This window comes from Rhinopithecus roxellana, chromosome 15, assembly GCF_007565055.1.
Source record: "Rhinopithecus roxellana isolate Shanxi Qingling chromosome 15, ASM756505v1, whole genome shotgun sequence".
Lineage (NCBI taxonomy): Eukaryota > Metazoa > Chordata > Mammalia > Primates > Cercopithecidae > Rhinopithecus > Rhinopithecus roxellana.
In genome coordinates, this window is record NC_044563.1 from 108,414,041 (window position 1) to 108,435,409 (window position 21,369).

The 21,369-nt window shown below is 43.4% G+C and overlaps 1 protein-coding gene across 3 annotated transcripts in view; it reads right to left on the reverse strand.

Moving 5' to 3' along the window:
* LDLRAD3 (low density lipoprotein receptor class A domain containing 3) overlaps positions 1-21,369 on the reverse strand; it is a 291,981-nt gene that overhangs the window by 259,867 nt on the left and 10,745 nt on the right. Inside the window, exon 1 of one of the 3 annotated variants that reach the window (XM_030917619.1) lies at positions 12,542-12,560. The exons of the other annotated variants lie outside the window; for them this stretch is intronic. The gene's annotated coding sequence lies outside the window, so the exon portion shown is untranslated. Of the gene's footprint in view, positions 1-12,541; positions 12,561-21,369 lie in introns of those variants that run through there. 3 annotated transcript variants of the gene reach the window in all.

The window sequence follows — 21,369 nt, forward strand, 5'->3', positions numbered from 1 at the left end:
TGACAGAACTAGTCCCTACAACTATGCCTTTCTCAATTACAAAGGGACATAAGGATCTAACTGTGTACACTTTCAAGTCCAAATTCTACCATGATGCCATTCACTTGCAACAAGTTTAAAGAATTACTAGGCAGGTTTCTTGCCAACATCACCCCACCCCATCCATGTGGTCTCCAACTCTGAGATCATCCCATTTCTGCTTCAGGAACTAGGCCCTATCCTTCCTTTCAGCACCGTACACTCCTAGGAAAATGAGACCCCTCCACCCCTCACCAGCCCAACTCCCCTTACCTGGTATCAAAAAGGGTCCCTCTCTTCAACTGATTCCCCAACCTGCCCAAGGTATCTTCTATATGAACATTCTCCTGAGCCTGCACACGCAATGCTCTACTCACCTGCTCTCAGAAGTCTCTATCACCATTGGCACATCAAAACACAACTGACAACTCTTTTTGACTTCACACCCTTCCACTAAAAAAAAAAAACCAAAAACACAAAACAAAACAAAACAAAACAAAAACTCTAGTGCTCCCTCCTCTTCCTGGCCAGCTCTCTGGCTCAGCCCATTTGAAGGTTCCATTCTCCAGCCTTCTCTCATAAATCACGGCATCATCCTATACCTCTCTGTCCTACAAAGCTCAGTGCCAAAGATTACACCAGCTGCACTCCAGTGCCTATACTGTTACTGCTTTTTGTTTTTTAACTTTCTTTAACCCATCATCTTTTAATTAGAGTCTGAGTTCTCTACCCCCTTACAGGTCAATCAATCTATAATGACTTTTGGGAAAGGAAATGGAAGCATTATTTTGGCCAGGAATTGTAGGTAACAAAATTGACTTCAGGAAATGTGGGGAAAACACAAATGCAGAGAATATAGCTGCCAGAATTTCCATCTTTCTTCCAGATGCCTGTTCTGCATACTCTTGTTCTTCAGGCACTAATCCATCAGCATCTCAAACACTCCACAGCTTTGCTATTACTGCATTCTACTAGGATAACATTTTCAAGTTCCAACGGCACACTTGATTTCACCAAGAGGCAGTGGTGTGGCCAGAAAAGTAATATTTAACAATATGAACATAATCCCTAATAAAATACAGAATTTCAGGGCCAAATGTATGGAAACAGGTAGTAAGCTTCTCCTATACCCAAACAGTTCCTAGGTTATCACAGCCTGGAGACATGGAGTGTGGACGTGAAGTCAGCAGACAACATGTGTATCAAGTTCAACCAGTGAAGAGCTGCCAAAGGGTCTTATGAAATGAAGTCCGCAACTGGACAGAGTTAGTTAGGCTCTACACCTAAGCAGGGAATCGGGAAAGATGAGCTCAGCCCCACTGCATTTACTTCTTGCAGCTGGCTTCACTCCTTAAAAGTTGGTGGGGTCACAGAAGCAGGTATATACACACAGAAATTTAAAGTAAAATAAACCTAGGATGGCAGGTGGACTCTTAAGGTCCCACCATGGTCTTCACCTCTTGGCATCGTGCCCTTGTGTGATCCTCTTCCCCTGAATATGAACAGGACTTGTAACTTCCTTCTAATCCATAAATGGAAGGTGGTCAGATGTGTGTATTACGGCTCCCGTCATGCTAGAGTCCTTCTCTTTCTTGCTGACTTGATGAAACAAGAGGCTATATGGAGGATCCACAAGACAAGAAACTGAGACTGGCCTCCAGTCAATAGCCAGCAAGAAAATGAGGCCTTTAATCTGGCTGTCTGCAAGGAAATGAATTTTGCTAATAACCCCATGAGCTTAGAATTGAGTCCTTCACCAGTCGAGTCTCAGATAAGACTGCAACTTCAGCTGACACTTTGATTCCAGGCTTTCAGAGAGTCCAGTTAAGCTATATTCCAGGCTCCTGGCCCACAGAAACTGTGACATAATAAGTATGTACTGTGTTAAAACATGGAGTTTGTGATAATATTGTTACACAGCAACAGAAAATGAACAGAGGTCAAGTCAGTGAGCAACAACGATTATTCAATAAATGATGAGAACAACTGGGTAGCCCCTGGGGGAAAAAAAAAGCTGGATCCCTCACTCTCACATGATATCAACGTAAATTCCAGGTTGAGGGAAGATTTAAATATGAAAAATACATCAAAAGAGAAAACATGCTTTTAATATGTAATTTCGGAATGAGGAAGGCCTTCCTAAGTGAAAGTCCAAAAACTATGAAAGAAAAGACTAATAAATCTGATTAACAGAGAAAATATATCTGCAACTTGTATCACAGAGGGCTAATTTCTGTAATATATAAGTAGTTCCTACAAAACAGTAAGAAAAGGATTACTCAATGGGGGGAAAAAAAAAGCAAAGGATATAAACAGTTTACAGAAATGAAACTACACATGGTTCTTATACTTGTGGAAAGATGTTTCCTCATTATAAGAGTGAGAAACACAATGAAACACTGACCAGGATCAAAATGTGTGATAACACACTTGATTGAAATGCAGTGGGGAAAATGGCACCCTCATTCAGGTGGGGAGTATAGTGATGCGGCCTTTCTAGAGGACATCAAGGCAGTAACTATAAAAGCTACAAACGTGGCTGGGCATGGTAACTCACACCTGTAACCCCAGCAGTCTGGAAGGCCGAGGTGGGCATATCATCTAAGGTCAGGAGTTGGAGACCAGTCTGGGCAACATGGTGAAACCTCATTTCTACTAAAAAAAAAAAAAATACAAAAATTAGCCAGGTGTGGTGGCGTGCACCTGTAGTCCCAGCTTGAACCCAGGATTCTGAGGTTACAGTGAGTGGAGACCATGCCACACACCACTGCACTCCAGCCTGGGAGACAAAGTAAGACTCCATCTCAAAAAAGGAAAAAGAAACTACAAACGCACTTGACTCTTCAACTCAACAATTCCATTTCTACAGGTATTTAGAATGACATATGTATAAGACTATCCAATGTAACACTGTTTGTCACAGCAAAGATGTCAATCAACCTGTCTACCAACAGGAGCTTATAATGAAATAATTTATAGTGCATCCATGTAACAGAATACCATGAACCATACACACAGAACAAGGAATCTCTTTCCATTCAGAAAGAGAGATCTCTGAAATATATTAAGTAAACACCAACAACAATAATCAAAACAAAACAAAACTGAGGTGCGTCCAGGGAGGAGACCAGGGCGGCTGGGGTCAGGTCAAAAGGACAGCTTTTACATGCTTATTTATTTATTTATTTATTTTTATTTTTATTTTTATTTTTATTTTGAGACAGAGTCTCACTCTGTTGCCCAGGCTGGAGTGCAATGGTGCAATCTCGGCTCACTGCAACCTCCGCCTCCTGGGTTCAAGTGATTCTCCTGTCTCAGCCTCTCAAGTAGCTGGGATTACAGGCGCACACCACCACGCCTGGCTAATTTTTTGTATTTTCAGTAGAGACGGGGTTTCACCATGTTCCCCAGGCTGGTTTTGAACTCCTGAGCTCAAGCAGTCCCTCTGACTCAGCCTCCCAAAGTGCTAGGATTACAGGCGTGAGCCACCACACCTGGCCTCTTTTATACCTTTTAAATGTTGAACCATATGGTTGCACTTCTTTTTCAAACAATAAAATTCAAATCAATAAATACATACAATTTGTAGAATAGGATGATGGTATGCTACAGTTTCTGCAAAGAAATTAAATTCAGACTATCTATCTGTTCAGACATACCGACATATATACATTCTTGCATGTAAACAGCTACCTCTGAAGTAGCACACAAGAATCTGAGGGCTGGTTTCCTCTGGCCTGGAGAACTGGTAAACTGCAGTGAGGCTGAGGGGTGAGAAATTCTCTTTCAAATTTTATACCATTATATCTATTACCAATTGAAAATAAACGATTAAAAAAAAAAGTTTAAGCTATTGTGGTTTCTCTGGTCCTCTGCTCTTCCCCATTTAAGATTCTCACTGATGAACGCCCCAACATCTCCATGCCGATAACTCCTAAATCTTTGTCTCTACCCTGGTCCATGTCTTGAACTGCCATCCTGAAACAGTCTTTCCCTCAGTTTCTCAGCACAGTGGTCTGGTGATTCCCCTTCTTATTCTCCTACGCTGGTGCCTTCCCTTAAGAGCTAGTTTCTGCAAAACTGGGTTTTCTGTGAAACTCTGGGGTTTCAGAGTTTTGTGCTTAACAAGTTCTCATCTCCTTCTCCTCATTGGTACCCACAGCTGAGTGGTCATCTAGATGCCAGTGCTTTCCAAATCTGCATCCCTGCCCAGATCTCTTGTTTGAGCTCCAGATACAAAAATCAGTTGCCAGAGGACATCTCACTGACAACTGGGACTCCTCCCCCAAAACGGCAGCTCCTTCAGTGTTCCCATAAACCAGTGAATGGAGCCACCATCCATTCAGATAGAATACTGGGATCTTCCTAGATTCTTTCCACCACACCTTCCCCACCCCAATAATCAGTTTTAAGGCTCCTACACAGTTCTGTAATCTGTCCCCTTCCTCCCACCTCTGTAGATCTCCCTGGTACACACCACCTTCCTCTCTTTCCTGTGAGTTCCCAGCTATTCTGAATACCCACAATATCACTCCCCCATCCATTCCCCGCCAAGGCTCAATTCATCTTTTTGGTTCTGTAATTGTTCTCTGGGACTGCCATCACATGATGCCACTGACTGAGGGGTTTGAATGACAGACGTAGTTCTGGAGGCTGGAAGTCCAAGTTCAAGGAGTCAGCAGGTGTGGCTTCTCAAGAAGTCTCCTTGGTTTGCAGATGGCCACCTTCTCACTGTGTCTGTACATGGTCCTTCCCCTGCGCACGTGCGTGCCTGGTGTTTGTGTGTCTAAAACTCCTCCTCTTACAAGGACATACATCAAACTGGGCTAGAGCCTATTCTAACAGCCTACCTAACAGGTAACTTCATTACCTCTTTAAAGACCCTGTCTCCAAATACAGTCGCCTTCTGAAGTACTGAGGGTCAGGGATCAACATATGAGTTTTGGGGACGCAAGTCAGCCCATCACAGTATCCAACAGGTCATGTCACTCCCCTCAATAAAATCTTTCACAGGGGTTCCAATACCCTTGAAATAATACCCTTTCCAAAACATGACCCCTGCCACTACTCTCTCCCCCAAATGGAGAGGAAGTGTAGGGAGGGGTGGGGGTTCAGATGGGGGTAAGGGTACAGGCAGAATTAAAGAGATCAGGAAGAAATGGCACCCTTTCGTTATCTCCCTTCCAGTCATGCTTCTTCCAACTACAGATGGACTTTGGGCAAACTGTCTAAACTCTTTGCAGAACAGGCTGGGTCCTTGATGACCCACAGGCCTAGCTGAAGAGCAGGGAGAGATGGCATCACTCCACCCCACATTTAGATCCCCTGGACAGAAAATACCAGGCCTGTATCCTCTCTGTAAAAGTAAAGGTTCCCCCAGAGTCAATCACGGAATCTTAGAATCCAGGATTAGAAGCAGATCTAAACCACGACTGGGCGACCTCCCTTTGAGACTAAACTGCTCATTAAGGTGTCCTAGATATCCAGCATTAGAAAGTTACCACCTTGCTGGCTCCACAGTGAAAACGAATGCATGGACTTGGCAGCAGCATTATGCAAGACCTGATTTGTCTGTCTCCACTTATGAACTGAGTGATCTGGGGCAAGATGCTTAACACCTCTGAGCCTTGATGTGCTCATCTTTAAAATGGGGTTAATATTCTTCTACGTAATTCTAACTATACTAATTCCAAGGGCTGCCATAATTAATCACCATGAACTGAGTGGCTTAAAACAACAAAAATATGTTATTTCACAATTCTAGAGGCTAGGAGTTCAAGGTGTTGGCAGGGCCATGCTTCCTCTGAAAACTCCAGGGCGGAATCCTTCCTTGCCTGGCTTCTGGAGGGAGGTTGTTGGCAATCCTTGGCATTCCGCACCTTGGCCTTGCACCTACATGCTCCAATGTCTGCCTCTGTCTTCACAAGGCCATCTTCCCTCTGTGAGTGACTGTGTGCCCCCTCTTACTACAAAGACACCAGTCATGGGAATGAGGACCCACCCCCGTCCAACAGAAGTGTGTCTTAACGAATTATATACGTCAAGACGCCATTTGCAAACCGGATGGCATTCACAAGTACCAGGGTTTAGGGCTTCAGTGCATCTTTTCAGGGGACACAATTTAACCTGCGACACTTACCTGGATGATTTTGAGAGGATTAAAGAAATAATGACCTAAAAGCACTAAGGACAGTACCCGGGGCACACAGCAAGCACTCCACACAGAACGGTTTTTCTGTTCCAGTGTGTGGCTAATACACAGCAGGCTACTTTCCCAGATCAGGCCTAGCTTCTTTGCTCCTCATAAAAACAAAAACCACAAGCAAGAAACCAAAAGCAAACAAGCCGGTATCCTCATGGCTAATGCTGTATTAAGACTTTAAAATAAACAAAGCAGGACTTGGTACCAAGTCACTGATGTAAATATTTTATCGGTGGATCTCTGAAAAAAACTCCATGTACGCACGTGGGTCCCACACGCCTCTTCCCTGGAGGAGTTGGTTCTGCCAATAAGGGGCCTCTAGGGCTGCTTGAAAGCAGAGAGGAGTTTGCTCAAGGTGTGCACCCCTGGTTCCAACATCTGGCTGCATTCCAGCTCAGCAAAGCCTTCCAGAAACAAGGTAACACAGGGCCTATGGACACCTAAAGCCCATGCTGAGGTTGAATCCTGAGCAACCTCAACGCTGGGGCTTCCCAGGAGAGTCAGGCGAGACAGCTCAGCCAAGGCCGTGATTAATAAATCATGGGCAAAGCTTTTTCCCATTCCCTGCTCGGTGGAAACCAAAACGCCTATCACAATGATCAAAGCTGCTACCCGCAACTTCAGATTGACTTTGACTGAGCTCATTAAGTCATAAGCTTCTGCAGAGTGGATTTTCTCCATGGATAATGCTTGAAAATTAGGAAGTTAAGTGACTTGGGAGAACCTGGGACCCATTAACCAACTAGTCAGTCAGAGCTTCCATTAAAAGAGGAAAATGGCTAAAAATCTGAAATCTGTTCTTGGGCAGCTATTCAAAGATTCTATTATGAGTTTCCAGGGGAAGCCCCTTGGGGTTCACACCGACGTGAGCAGAGAAGCCTCCATGGACATGAAGTGAGAAGGACCTCGACTGAGAAGACAGAGGCTTGGGTTCAAATCCTGGCTGCATCTGGAATATCAGGGATTTCTTTCCTCTCTCTGAGCTTCGGTGTCCGGAGGGGGAAGTGGCCCCCAGTCTAAGGCATGTGGATCCCACGGCTGGAACCTGTGTATAAAATCGTGACTCTGAGCCGGGGACTTGGTACGCACACCATATGCACTTAGGAAAGGACTGTTCATAAACAGATCTGTAGACAACAGAGTCCCATCTGCCAGTTACCAAATGACGAGGCCGCACGTGAGGAATTTATCCATCTGAAACAGCTAGCTGTTAGCTGGTGGAGGGAAAGGCAGGCTAGAGTTGTGAAACCTGCCAGGTTAAATAATTTTCTCCTCTTTCTGCAGAATCACGGTGTTCTCTTGCAATAGATCTTACCTGTGTTATAAAGCTTTTTGGCTGAGACGGATGACAGAAATACTAACAAAGAACTGAGGCAGAAATTAAGCTTTTCCTGTTGTGAAGAAGAGACTCAGAACGAAGGGCAAAAGAAAGCACAAGGAAGCAGGGAGGCCCAGAGCCAGACCCCAGAGAAGAGTGAAGTGCAGGATTCAGAGACAACGCTTACATTGCCCAGGGCTCCTCTCAGTAACATGCATGAACTCAGCACACCTCGGGAAAAAGACAAAGAAAATGCAGATCAGATTTTGAGGACTCCAGGGTCACACCTTCTCAAATGTCCTGAGACACCAGGCCAACCAGGCAACAGGAGCAAGCTGCCACATGGTGCCAGCCCCTCTACTCCCAAAAGCCTGCTGAGCCAGAGGTTATTTCTTCAACGGCGAAGCTTCCCTCCAGAGGCTCTAAGCATTTGACGCTCACATCTACTCCTCCCAAGGATGAGATTACCTCACTGGCTCTGGTCAATACTAATCCCTTCACTCCAAAGTCCTAAAGGAAATTATTCCTTCAATCCAGTGTCAAGAGGAAAATTCGAGATGATCTTGAGGAAGCTCGTCCAGAGGAAGGCAAGGAAGAACAAGGGCTGCCTGCTGAGACATGCGTTCTATGAGAAACCAACATGGCTTCCTGCTATAAGAAAGAATGCTCAGAGGTAGAAAAAATTGGGGTTGGAGAATTTGGTACGGTCTACAAGTGCATTAAAAGCCTGGATAGAAGTGTTCATGCAGTAAAACACTATATGAAAACTTTTGCAGGATTTCACCCGAGAATTTGGCTTTGAGTGAAGTTTATGCTCATGCAGTGTTTGGACATCACCCCACCTGGTACAATGCTACTCCTCACGGGCAGAAGATGACCATATGATCATTCAGAATGAGTACTGCAATGGCAGGAGCTTGCAGGCTGCTATATCTGAAAACACTAAGTCTACCAATCATTTCCAAGAGCCAAATCTCAAGGACATCCTTCTACAGATTTCCCTTGAATTCTGGCATGGTGCACCCGGACATCAAACCTACTAAGACCTTCCTTTGTCACCAGATGCGAAGTGACTCCTCTGGAGTCACAGAAGTTGAAAATGAAGCTGATTAGTTTCTCTCTGCCCGTGTGATATACAAAATTGGTAACCTAGGCCATGTGACATCACTAAGCAAACTCAAAGTGAAAGGAGGAGATAGTTGCTTCCTAGCAAATGAGATTTTGCAAGAAGATGATTAGTACCTTCCCAAAGTAGACCTATTTGCCTTGGGATTAATCACTGCAATGGCTGAAGGAGCAGGGACATTACCCATCAACAGTGCTGCACGGCACCATAACCATGAGAGTAACTTCCCAGACATTCCTCAGGAGCTCTCAGAAGACTTTCACAGTCTGCTCAAGCACATGATCCACCCTGATCCAGGAGAGAGACCTTCCGCAGCAGCTCTGTTCAGAAACTGGCCCTGGCCCTCCTGGGGAAAGCAGAAGAGCTCTAGCAGCAGCTGAATTTGGAAAAGTCCAAGACAGCTGCACTGGAAAGGGAACTAAGAGAAACCCAGCAGGCCCAGTCCCTGCAGGAAGACTTCCATCATGGTGACCCTGGGCTCTCCGGGACCACACGGGGTCAGGAAACACCAAATGCCTGGTAGGAGGAAAGAGTGCAAGGTCTTCAGGCTTTACCTCGGGACAGCATGAGCCTCTGAACTAAAGGAAGAAAAAGGGAAACAGTCCTTGGCTTGGCCTTATGGATTAGAAGGTTGCTGTTGTAGACTCCCCACCAAGGATCCCAGGGACTCACTGTATGTAGAAAGGAATGGAATTTGGTTTTGAATTCAAGTAACAGTTTACAAGAAAATGTGCCTGGAATTCCACAGTACTTCCTAGGTTATATGAGGCTATTTCTGAAAAAGAGTTCCCAGCCCCTTTGTGGAAGTAGGTCTCCTAATATATATACCCTTTCTGACATTGCATTTACTAAATAAATGGTTTCACCATTACATGAAGTGGGTAAAAGTAAGACCGTATATAACTTGGACATCTTTGAGCTGGTTGTTAACTTGCAGAACAAAAATGCTGGATGGAGAAGGTTCAAGGAAAACTTGACATGGCTGTTCTCCATCTACTTGCCCTGTCCCTCTTGTGGCCACGTTCTGACTGGTGTGATGCTCCAAGCCTCACCAATTTCCCTTGATTTTATCAGAATTTGGCCTTGTTTCCTATTATTTCATCATACTTTATCCAAATCATTTTTATGTACACATTTTTAAAGGAAAAGAATGCTGCATTTTTTTGGGGGGGGGTGGGGGACGGAGTCTCACTCCATCACCCAGGCTGGAGTGCAGTGGCACAATCTCGGCTCACTGCAGCCTTCACCTCCCGGGTTCAAGCAATTCTTCTGCCTCAGTCTCCCGAGTAGCTGGGACTACAGGTGCGTACCACCACACCCGGCTAACTTTTGTATTTTTAGTAGAGATGGGGTTTCACCATATTGGCCAGGCTGGTCTCAAACTCCTGACCTCTAATCCACCCACCTCGGCTTCCCAAAGTCCTGGGATTACAGGCATGAGCCACTGCACCTGGCCTACATTTTTAAATAAAAGCATTTTTTCTTGTCCAAAGACAAATTACAGGTAGAGTACCCTTCTCCGTCATACGTCACTAACAAAGAATGAAAAATTTACATTAGAGAACATTTTACGTGATAAAAGGGTAAGAGAATTCAGTAGGTCAGTAGTAACATGCCTTGGCAGCAGAGCCCAGCTTCACAGATCCAAAAGTTAATAACGGTCAGGATCTGCTATAAAATAATGTTGGTCATAAAGGTATCTGATAAATTGTTTATGTCATCTTAATGAATGAAACCTGTTAATGATTAATGGCTTTTTTACTGTTGGATTTTCTTCTTTTCCTCTGATTTCAAAAAGCGAATTTTTTAAATTGAATAAACCCTCACACTATTCTTTAAAAAAACAGTGTGTCTCTGACCACAAAGACTATTTATGAGCATTAAATGAGACAGACCTCTCTCTGAAGGCATGCCTGGCAGATGCTAAATAAATGTTATTCCTCCATCTCGTTTTGGCTTCCTCCCTCCTCTCTCCAGAATTTTTTACCCATTCCTATCTTCACAAAGGCCTCCCCAGTTTCTCGGCACACAGTGAGGTCTTCCTGCTTTAGAAAACCCTTCCTGAAATCCTAAATACCGACATACCTGAAAACAAATTACTTACACCCTCCCATGGCCCCCAGCCACAACCCTGGAGCCTGCTCCCTCCCTGTCAAGCCTCTGAATAGAACAGTCTCTAGCAGCAGTTCCCAAATGTATGTTAAAGAACACCCTGGTCCATGACAAAGGGTTCACTGGTTAGCAAGAAAAGTAGAAAATGAAGGCACAATTGTAGCTAGCTCTTCTTAGAATTGAACTTATTCCACTTACAGTACCATCCTTTACTCTGATGAGCCACTGCAACATTTTTGTATTAAAACATAATTTATGTCATAAAATAATGATGGGATAATCAGAGAGTGATTTTGTTTTCATTGCTCTCATCTGATCAAATAAAAGCGGGTGACTCAACATCAGGAGCCCAAGCTTTTGTTTTTTTCTTTTTTTTCATTATTTTGCTGGTCCATAATATCTAAGCCTGGGAATTGTGGTTATTATACTAATCAGTTTCAGTTGGCTGCCTCCACTTCCGCCCCAGCTCAACTCAACACTTTTTTTTTTTTTTTTTTGAGACAAGAGTCTTGCTCTCTTGCCCAGGTTGAAGTGTAGTGGCATAATCACAGCTCACTGCAGCCTCAACTTCCTGGGTTCAAGTTATCTTCCTACCTCAAGTTTCTGAGTAGCTGGCACTACAGTTGTGCACCAGCACGCCCACCTAATTTTTGTACTTTTTGTAGAGAAAGGGTTTCACCATGTTGCCCAAGCTGGTCTTGAACTCCAGGGCTCAAGTGATCCTCCCACCTCAGCCTCCCCAAGTGCTAGTATTACAGGCATGAGCCACCACACCCAGCCCCAAACCTAATTTACAAACCCAGCTTCTACTCTCACCATTCAAGTGAAACCACTCCCTCAGTGGTGTCCAAATCTGGGCTTTCTTCCCTCTAGGTTGCATCCGTTAGCCTAGACCAGGCCCTGGTTACACTCAGACCACAACCTCCAAAGTAGAGGCTAACTCCAGGCTTTCCAAACAGAGCCCTGAGCAAGCGGAAAGGCTTCCCAGTGCCTACGTCCCAAAGTCCAAACCCCGAGCCCTCAGCTGAGTCTCTGTGGCCTCATCACCACCCCATCCACCAAGCAAGACTGTGGAGCTGGAAAAGCCCAGGACTCACAGCCTCGCTCTCACCCAAGTCCCAGCAAGTTGTTCAATTTCTCTGAACCTCGGTCTCCTACTGGGTCAAATCATGATCACGACAGTCTTGATCTCATAGTGATCTTGAGGGGATTCAAAAAAATCTAGTGGGTAAAGCACTTTCCCCAGTGCCTGGGACACAGTAAGCACCAAATAATTGGGAACATGGTTAGTAGTAGGAATGTTCCTAGTAGATAATGCCCTCTTTCTAGTTTTATCTTCCATTGCTCAAGACTCCAGCAAACTTATAATACTTATGGCTTCCCAAATACATTGTATAGTTTCTCACCTCTGGGACCCAGCCCATGCCATCCTAGTATTCCATCACGTCAAGGACTGCCTTCCCAAGCCTTGTTTATTCATCATGGCTGGAAGAAATGGGGACCTCCTCTAACTCCAGCAACATTAGGTCTATATCACTCTTTTGCCACTCACCACATTACTATACAACACCTTACTCAAAGACTTACATGCACGTTTCCCCTTCCTTCATAAATTCTTAACTACTTAAGGTCAGGGGAAAATTCTGCACATCCAACCACATCTACTATATTGTTTTAAAAGTAAGTGAACAATAAGCAATCGTTTTAAAAAGCCAGTGACAATAATACCAAACAGGTCATTTAAAAATAGATGGTAAGCACATACAGAGTGGAGACTTCTTATGGCCAGTGTTGAAGTTCTTCCTAGGACAAAGAACAGCAATGTTTATATGTGGGTATATACATTACGGAAATACCACAAGTTGGGTCTAGGTCCTGCTGCTTTCTGCAAAGAAAGTCAATGACTGAGATGATGATTATTGCCAAGGAAGAAGGCTTTAATCGGTTGCTAAAGCCGAGACTCAGTCTCAAATCAATCTCCCTGAGTAACTAAAACTAGAGGTTTTAGGGAAGAAATGTAACAATGTGTTAAAAAAAAAAAAAAAAAAACAGAACTGGGAGGGGCAAGGAAGCAATCCTGATGAATGAGGGGTTCTGACATCTAACTGTGGGAATGTGGTGATCTGGTGAATTTCAGTTCTTTGATACTTTTTTTTTTAAGAGACCTGAAGATCATTTCCTGAGGAAGGAACTCACATTTTAAAAATGTAAGTTTCAAGCTTTAAGATCAGAAGGGTCAATTTCTATATTTACCCAAAAAAACTAACTATGGGACTGTTGGTTGGTTTCATATACACGCACAGACATAAATGCGTTCATCCCAAAATCTCAGGCAATGCAAGTGGACGGTCATTAAAAATTTAATCCAATGGCATTTAAATCCATCATCCTTGTCGCCTGGCCTTCCTCCCTCCACAGCTGTGACTGACTGTCACCATATAACTCTATTTTGTTCTCGCATTAACATCTACATCTCTGTACTTCTGATCTCTGTGTTGTTTTGATTATGTCTTCTTCTGGTATGTCTACTTCTGGTTTAGTATTTACCACATTATTTCCATATCTTCACTGAGATCACCATTTCCAAGTGACACTGTTATTTATTTTGCAAAGCCAGTCTTTTTACCCTCCGTTTTGTTCCCCACCCACGTTGGGTTCTGAATCCACTAAATGTCCTTGTCGTGGTGTCCTAAGTATGCAAATAGCTCAAGTCTACAGAGATTTTAATTTCTTTTCATTCTGCTTTCCCTCTTCCATCTCGCAAATAAATAAAACGCATTTAAACAGGAAAGGGAACAGTCAGTGTGTCCTCCCCTAAATATACTTAGAGAAAGGGCATTTCTATTTCATAATCTTTGAGGCTCTTTAGTCCACTGTACGAACTCATTAAACTGGAGGTGGTCCAGAGAGCCCAGGAAACTTAATGAGCCTCCCAGATGCAAGCTGTTCATACCCTTTTGAAGTCAGTGTGGAACCAACATATGGAAAATGATCATCAGCCACTTAGTCCTGATGATGGCCCCAGAGGGTGGGTATACCCTCTTCAACCCAAAATTTAGGAAGAAAAAGGTACTTTCTGTAGAGGCAAAATGAGACTGAGATGAGCCGTTTGAACTAGCAGCAAAACTAAAATATACCCGGAATTCTAAAGACTCTGCTTCCAGAATCTCACTTAGCACTGACCCTGCGCTTATGTCCTAGGTCATGAAAGAGAATACCTCTAGACCTTGGAGACAAGCTCAAGTTCAAACTCCAAAATCGTGAGGATTTTAGAATCAACAAAAAAGGAAAAAGACTATTTAAATGCGTTTCAAAAAGACCAAGAAGACAGAGGGAAGAACATTTCAAGGAGGGGGAAAAAATGCAAATAATTTTTTTAAAGTGAAAATGTGAAAATAAGGAGTCACAAAAGTCTAATTTCAAGTTCATGATTGGTGACCAGAAATTTCAGGATTGAAATTTTCAGGAGGATCAAGAGTCCTCATCTCTGTTTTAAGACAACAAACAGGATCACAGTCATCCCTGGTTTAAAATATCCTCATTGTGCATTTTAAAATAACTAAAAGAGTATAATTGGATTGTTTATAACACAAAGGATAAATGCTTGAGGGAATGGATACCCCATTCTCCATGATGTGATTATGAAACATTGCATGCCTGTAGAAAAACATCTCATGTACCCCGTAAATATGCACCTACTCTGTACTCACAAAAATTTAACATTTAAAAAAAATTTAACATTCTCACTGCTCTTAGAGTAAAATGCAAAAGCTTTACATAGTCTGCTGTACAAACCAAAGCACAACCAAGAAGTCACTAAGTAGAAACTCATTCATTCATTCAACAAGCATTTACTGAGTTCCCAGTCAGTGCCAGCACTGGGCTAGGCACTGGGGATTTGAGATAAATTGACACTCCCAGCCCTCAACCCTAGTCTCAGCATGGACTGGTAAGCATGTGGTGAGTGCTCCTGAAATGCCAGCATGGACTAAGCACCCTGCATTCATGATCTTGTCTACTCTCCCCAAGAATGCCACGAGGCTGCTATTAACCTTACCCTCCTTTTACAGGTAAAGAACACACTGAGGCAGAGCAGCTCTGTAACTGGCCTAAGGTCACGCAGCCAGGACCTGGCCTCAGACTGTTTGATTCAAGAACCTGCCTTCTGAACCATCACTCTCCCACACCTCCACTGGAAGCGGAGCCTAGGAAGTGGCTCCCCACTGTTTTGCTTATCTTCTCACAGCGGCACACCCTGGATGAGTGGTCCCAGCATCATAGAATGAGACATCCTCCAGGGAGGAGAAGCACACGGCTGAGGCTCACTGCCTTCTATATGCTGAGCCATGGGGGCACCAGAATCCACACAATTGGGAAATATTCTGATCTCCAGCAGAATGAGACCTTATCACCCAGTCCTACAGTCCAGAGCTGGGGCCTGGACATTCATGCCATGCCAACAATAAAACAACTGCCTCTTAATTGCCTGTCAGGAATGGCCTTGGGAATCCCCATCCATTATCTACCTCGACAGGGGATGAGGGAACAAGCCTGGCCACAGGCCACCACTCCCCTGACCAGTCATCAGGGGCAGGCAAATTAAAACCACAGCAGGCTGGGCGTGGTGGCTCATGCCTGTAATCCCAGCACTTTGGGAGGCAAGGTGGGTGGATCACGAGGTCAGGAGTTCAAGACCAGCCTGACCAACATGGTTAAACTCTGTTTCTACTAAAAATACAAAAATCAGCCAGGCATGGGAACACAAGCCTGTAATCCCAGCTACTCAGGTGGCTGAGGCAGAGAACTGCTTGAATCCAAGAGGCGGGGGTCGCAGTGAGCTGAGATCGCACCACTGCACTCCAGCCTGGGTGACAGAGCGAGACTCTGTCTCAAAAACAAACAAAACAAAACAAGACACAGCAAGTCACCACCTTGCACCTTGGAGAAACAAATTTAAAACCCTAAATTCCAAACGTTGGAAGAAAGTGAGAGAAACAGACGCTCTCATAAACCACTAATGAAAGCATAAATGGGCAAGACCATTTTATAAAGAAGTTGGCAATATCTACTCAGGTTGAAAACGTGCAAGTAGAATTCCTTTGATCAGCAATTCTACTTCAAGAGGATTATTATAGAGAAAGTCCTGCTATTATGCACAAAAATTTTCACTGCGGTGTGGCTAGTCATGGTAATAATCTAAATATCCTGTTAAGAGATGAATGAGCAAAGCGTAGTATATTCATACAATAGGATATTCTGCAGCAGCTAAAATAAACTATATCTATATGTGGCAACGTGGATAGAACTCAAAATTATAAATGGGACGGAACTCAAAATTATAAAGGTAAATGAAAAAAGCCAGCTGCAGAAGTATAGGCCACTTGATAGCATCTATGTACACTTTAAAATCCTATGCAAGGGATATAAATGCACATCGGTAGCAAAAGACTAAAAACGGACAGAAAGGATATATGCAAATTTGAGAATAGTGATGACCTCTGGGCCGAGAGAGTAATGGGATGAGGCAAAGTCTTTGACTCTATCTGTAATACATTTTTCTTTTTTTGGCAGGGGACGGAGTCTCATTCTGTCACCAAAGCTGGAGTAGAATGGTGAGATTTTAGCTCACTGCAACCTCAGCTTCCTGGGTTCAAGCAATTCTCATGCCTCAGCCTCCCAAGTAGCTACAGGGACTACAAGTGCACCCCACCACGCCTGGCTAATTTTTTCTGTGTATTTTTAGTAGAGATGGGGTTTCACCATGTTGGCCAGGCTGGTCTCAAACTCCTGGCCTCAAGTGATCCACCAGACTCAGCCTCCCAAAGTGCTGGGATTATAGGCATGAGCCACTGCACCCAGCCACATTTTTCTTTTAAAAGAGAAGCCTGAATTATAATGACATATATTAAAAATCTGATAAATCTACATGACAGGTACACTAGCGTTTGTTATGCTGTTCTCAGATCTTTTATGCTATTTGGAAGATTCAATAATTTAAAGTAATTAAAAATATATTTTAAAGCACCCAAGTTACTCTTACAATCATCTAGGCTTAATAACCGTTCAAGTATAGGGAACAAGCATAAATAAACTGCAATATCGTGTGTTAAGTTCTACATGAACAAATACAAGTTAGAGGCAGCCATTAATAAGTCAGGGATTAATTCTTTGGGAGTTGAAGATGGGAGGACACTTTTCTAGAAAAGGAGATTCACTAGCCAGGTTTCAGAGAGTGAACAGGAAGCTTTCTCTGATAAACTGTCTGCAAACACAGTCATATCCTTAATTAATAGTAAGACCAGACAGAAAACAAGAGCACACACTGCATATGGCTGCGCTGAGCTGTGGGGAAAGGTGTGAGCTGGGAGACTGTGTTCCTTCTCCATCAAGCCAACCAGAATCATGTGCTAAAAAAGCCAACAAGAAACAGGGATCACTACGGTACTGACACCATCTCGATTTGTGTCAGTTCACCCCTGTGGCAAGGCCTGAGCACCTGGAGGCCCAACGCTGCTAGGAGGGGCAGGGCATGGAGGGTCCAGTGACCGCCAGAACCTTCTTGCAAAGTGTCCAGGAGGGTCTGTAAACCAGACGAGAGCAGCGCACATACGTGCACATGAATCAAGGTCTACAGTGGTTGTTACCGTGTACTCAGGTAATATGGTTTTCAGCCTTTTTCCCACCCCCTAGGTAACACTCCCATCAATCTCAATGAGGGAGGGGAAGAGTGGCTTCCTCTTCCCCAACCCTTGAATATCACTGCTGTAAAATGTAGGGGGTAGTTAATTGATGTGAAGAGGTGGACTGAAGAAATTGGAAGAAAAGGAGGTCCAAGGCTGGGCAACAACAGACTTTGGAACAAAAAGCAATAGTAACACCAAAGATCAGACCAGGCACCCAGGAGTCCTGAGAGAGCCTACAGGAAAAGGAGGACCCTCAAGAATTGACCTACACCAAACTTCGAGGTGGCTGACACCAGATATCTAGCTTTTAGTGAGCGGGGACTACTATGGCCAGATTGGACCGAACATAGAAAAACAAAGAAATGAAGTGCTGGGCACCACGGGGCAATTTGTACCTCACACACATACACACTACAAATTTGAATCATCCGTTTCGTAAGAATTTTCTTCCCATGGAAGAATTATTCTACAGCAGCGCTGTCCACTAGAACTTTCCGCAATAACAGAAATGCTCAATATCTGTGCTATCCAATCTCACCAGCCACATGGGGCTACTGAGCATCTGAAATAGGCTGGGTGTGACTGAGAAACTGAATTTTTACATTTTATTTAAACTTAACTAATTTAAATTTCAGTAGCCCCAGGTGGCCAGTGGCCACCTTACTGGAAAACACAGGTCAGTAACATCCTTCTTACTGTCTGCATAGTATTTTAGTATACTGACACGATAATTCTCCCCTACTAGTGAGCATTTTGTTAGTCTCCAGTGTTTCACCACTATAAATGATACTGCCACAAATACAAGTATCCTCATTGCCAAACTTTTGTACACACTGCAAACTATTTCATTGGGTTAAAGTGCTAGAAGTGGAATTGTGGAGTCAATGGGTAATTTCTGTTTTTAGGGTTTTCCATATTAGATTCACCCACTTAACACAGATGTGTACAGCATTTTACTTTTTTTTTTTCTTTTTTTAGATAAGATCTCACTCTTACCCAGGCTGGAAAGCAATGGCACGATGTCAGCTCAACGCAACCTCCATCTCCTGGGTTCAAGCGATTCTCCTGTCTCAGCCTCCCGACTGAGATTACAGGTGCACACCACTGTGCCTGGCTAATTTTTGTATTTTTAGTAGTGACGAGGTTTCACCATGCTGCCCAGGCTGCCCAGCTCAAACTCCTGAGCTCAGGTGATCCGCCTGCCTCAGCCTCCCAAAGTGCTGGGATAACAGGTACGAGCCACCGTGCCCAGCTCATTTTACTTTTTACTAGCTGTTTTTACATACTACACGATTCTAAGATTCTCATGACTATCATGTAAAAGTAGAGGGGCCAGGTAATGTCATCTCCTACATACAGACGAGGATATAAGCTGTGAGGCAGCATGTTGCTGGCTTGGGTGGGTCAGATGCGTTTTACAGCCAACATCAAAGAATGTACCCAGCATTCTGTGATGGGAGACTCCTTGTACTCGTAGATTAGTGTAACATGGGAAAATGCTTATGCTATATTCATTAGTGAAAAAAGCAAGACATAAAATTATATTCCATGTATGATGAAAACTATCTAAAATCAAACATAATCAATGTGTTAAAAATCTTTCGGTGATAGACTATATGTTATGTGTTTCTACCTTTTGTCCAAGTTTTTATAATAAATCTATTACTAATCAATAACACTTAGTGAGCAATTATAAATAAAGTGTGGCTGGGCGCAGTGTCTCGCGCCTGTAATCCCAGCACTTTGGGAGGCCGAGGCGGGCGGATCACGAGGTTAGGAGATCGAGACCATCCCGGCTAACACCGTGAAACCCCGTCTCTACTGAAAATACAAAAAAATTAGACAGGCGTGGTGGCGGGCGCCTGTAGTCCCAGCTACTCGGGAGGCTAAGGCAGCAGAATGGCGTGAACCCAGGAAGCGGAGCTTGCAGTGGGCCGAGATTGCACCACTGCACTCCAGCCCGGGCAACAGAGTGAGACTCCGTCTCAAAGTAAGTAAGTAAGTAAGTAAGTAAGTAAGTAAGTAAGTAAATAAAAATAAAGTGTTTTACATGCATTATCTTATTTAAAATATTTCTACATGGTAAGGACCATTATTGTACCTATTAACAGACGAAGATGTGATGGATTTAAAAAGTTTAAGAAACCTAGCCAAGATCAAGGCAAGGAGCTGGAATCTGAACCCAGACTGACTCACTCTAAAGCCTGTATTCTTAATCACCATATCAACGCCCCTCAAACTTTAATATGCACATGTATCACTTGGGGATCTTGTTAAAATGCAGATTCTGACTCAGGTGATGCTGATGCTGTTGGTCTGTTAACTACATTAAGAGTAGCAAAGCTCTACACAATCCATATGGTAAAATCTTAAAAGAGAAAATACACTATACTTAACCAGGAAAATGTTTTCTAATAATTATCTTGAATTTTATTTTTAGAGATGGGGGTCTTGCTATGTTGCCCAGGCTGGTCTCCACTCCTGGCCTCAAGTGATCCTCCTGTCTCACCCTCCCTAGTAGCTGGAATTACAGGCATGAGCCACCATGCCCAGCTCTGTTATCAAATAATTCAAATAATGTGAATGCTTAATAATATATAACAAAAATACACCTTCTTCTCAGTAACCTTTAAATCCTCTTTCCATCCATATAAGAGGCCCAAAGTTGCTCTTGTAAATTCCCACCAGCAGACGACTCTTGGGCAGCCACTGGTGTCAGGCTCACTAAGCCCAACTCAAAGTTAATCAAATTTCTTATCTCATTAGCAGGAAGGATTTTATCCCCATAGCTTCCATTAGTGAGCACTTCTGTAGATCCAGGGAGCAGGTATGTGTAGCAAAGGCCCCCGGGGGCTCCCCAAGGAACTGGTCAGTCCCACCCACCATTCCCACTGCACAAACCACCCAATCCTCAGCACCTAATGAGCACTTCCCCATACCCACAGACCTTATTAAAACATTAGAACTGTGTATTTTCTAAATATTTTAACTTCCGAAAATTTGGCAAGCACCAGCTAACTTTATACTTAGAGAATCTTCAATACCCTTTTCATTATGTTCCTAATCCTTCATGTCTTTTTATGTGGGATGATCAGATATTTGTTGTTTAATGAACCTTTTGTCATTTGCAGTAACCCTGTTTATCTATTTTAATGCTTAATGTTATGAAATTACTTATATGATACCATAAAAGTAGTCCTTACATAATGGATTTTATTTCCTTAATTTTTCACTCTATTATCTCTTGGATTTTACCACGTGTCCTAAAGTGAGTAGATAGGTGTTTTCTTTTAAAAAGAATTGGTAACATTTTGCTTTATATTTAGTCTTCAGTTGGTATATTTATATCACCTTCCACTGCCCTTTAATGTTATATGTACTGATGATGTGTTTCCTTCCTGGAATCATTAGGGTGGTTTGACCAGCAAAGTTTTATTTCCTTTTAAACTAGACCAGAAGGTAACCAACTGTTCCTTACTATTTCATGTGCTTAACACTGTTTTTGTTTTGTTTTGTTTTGTTTTGAGAGAGAGTCTCATTCTGTCGCCCAGGCTGAAGTGCAGTGGCGCAATCTCGGCTCATTATAACCTCTACCTTCCAGGTTCGAGCGATTCTTGTGCCTCAGCCTCCCGAGTAGCTGGGATTACAGGCATGTGGCACCATGCCCAGCTAATTTTTCTATTTTTAGTAGAGATAGTGTTTCGTCATGTTGGCCAGGCTGGACTCCAAGTCCTGGCCTCAGGTTATCTGCCCACCTTGGCCTCCCAAGGTGTAAGCCAGCGCACCTGGCCTAATACTGATATTTTAGAAAACAGACCTGCTTTATTTCCTCTTGGTGACCTCCCCTACTTGTGAAGTAAACTATGTAAACTCCCTTCAAACGGAATTAAGATGCATAGCAGTTTTCATT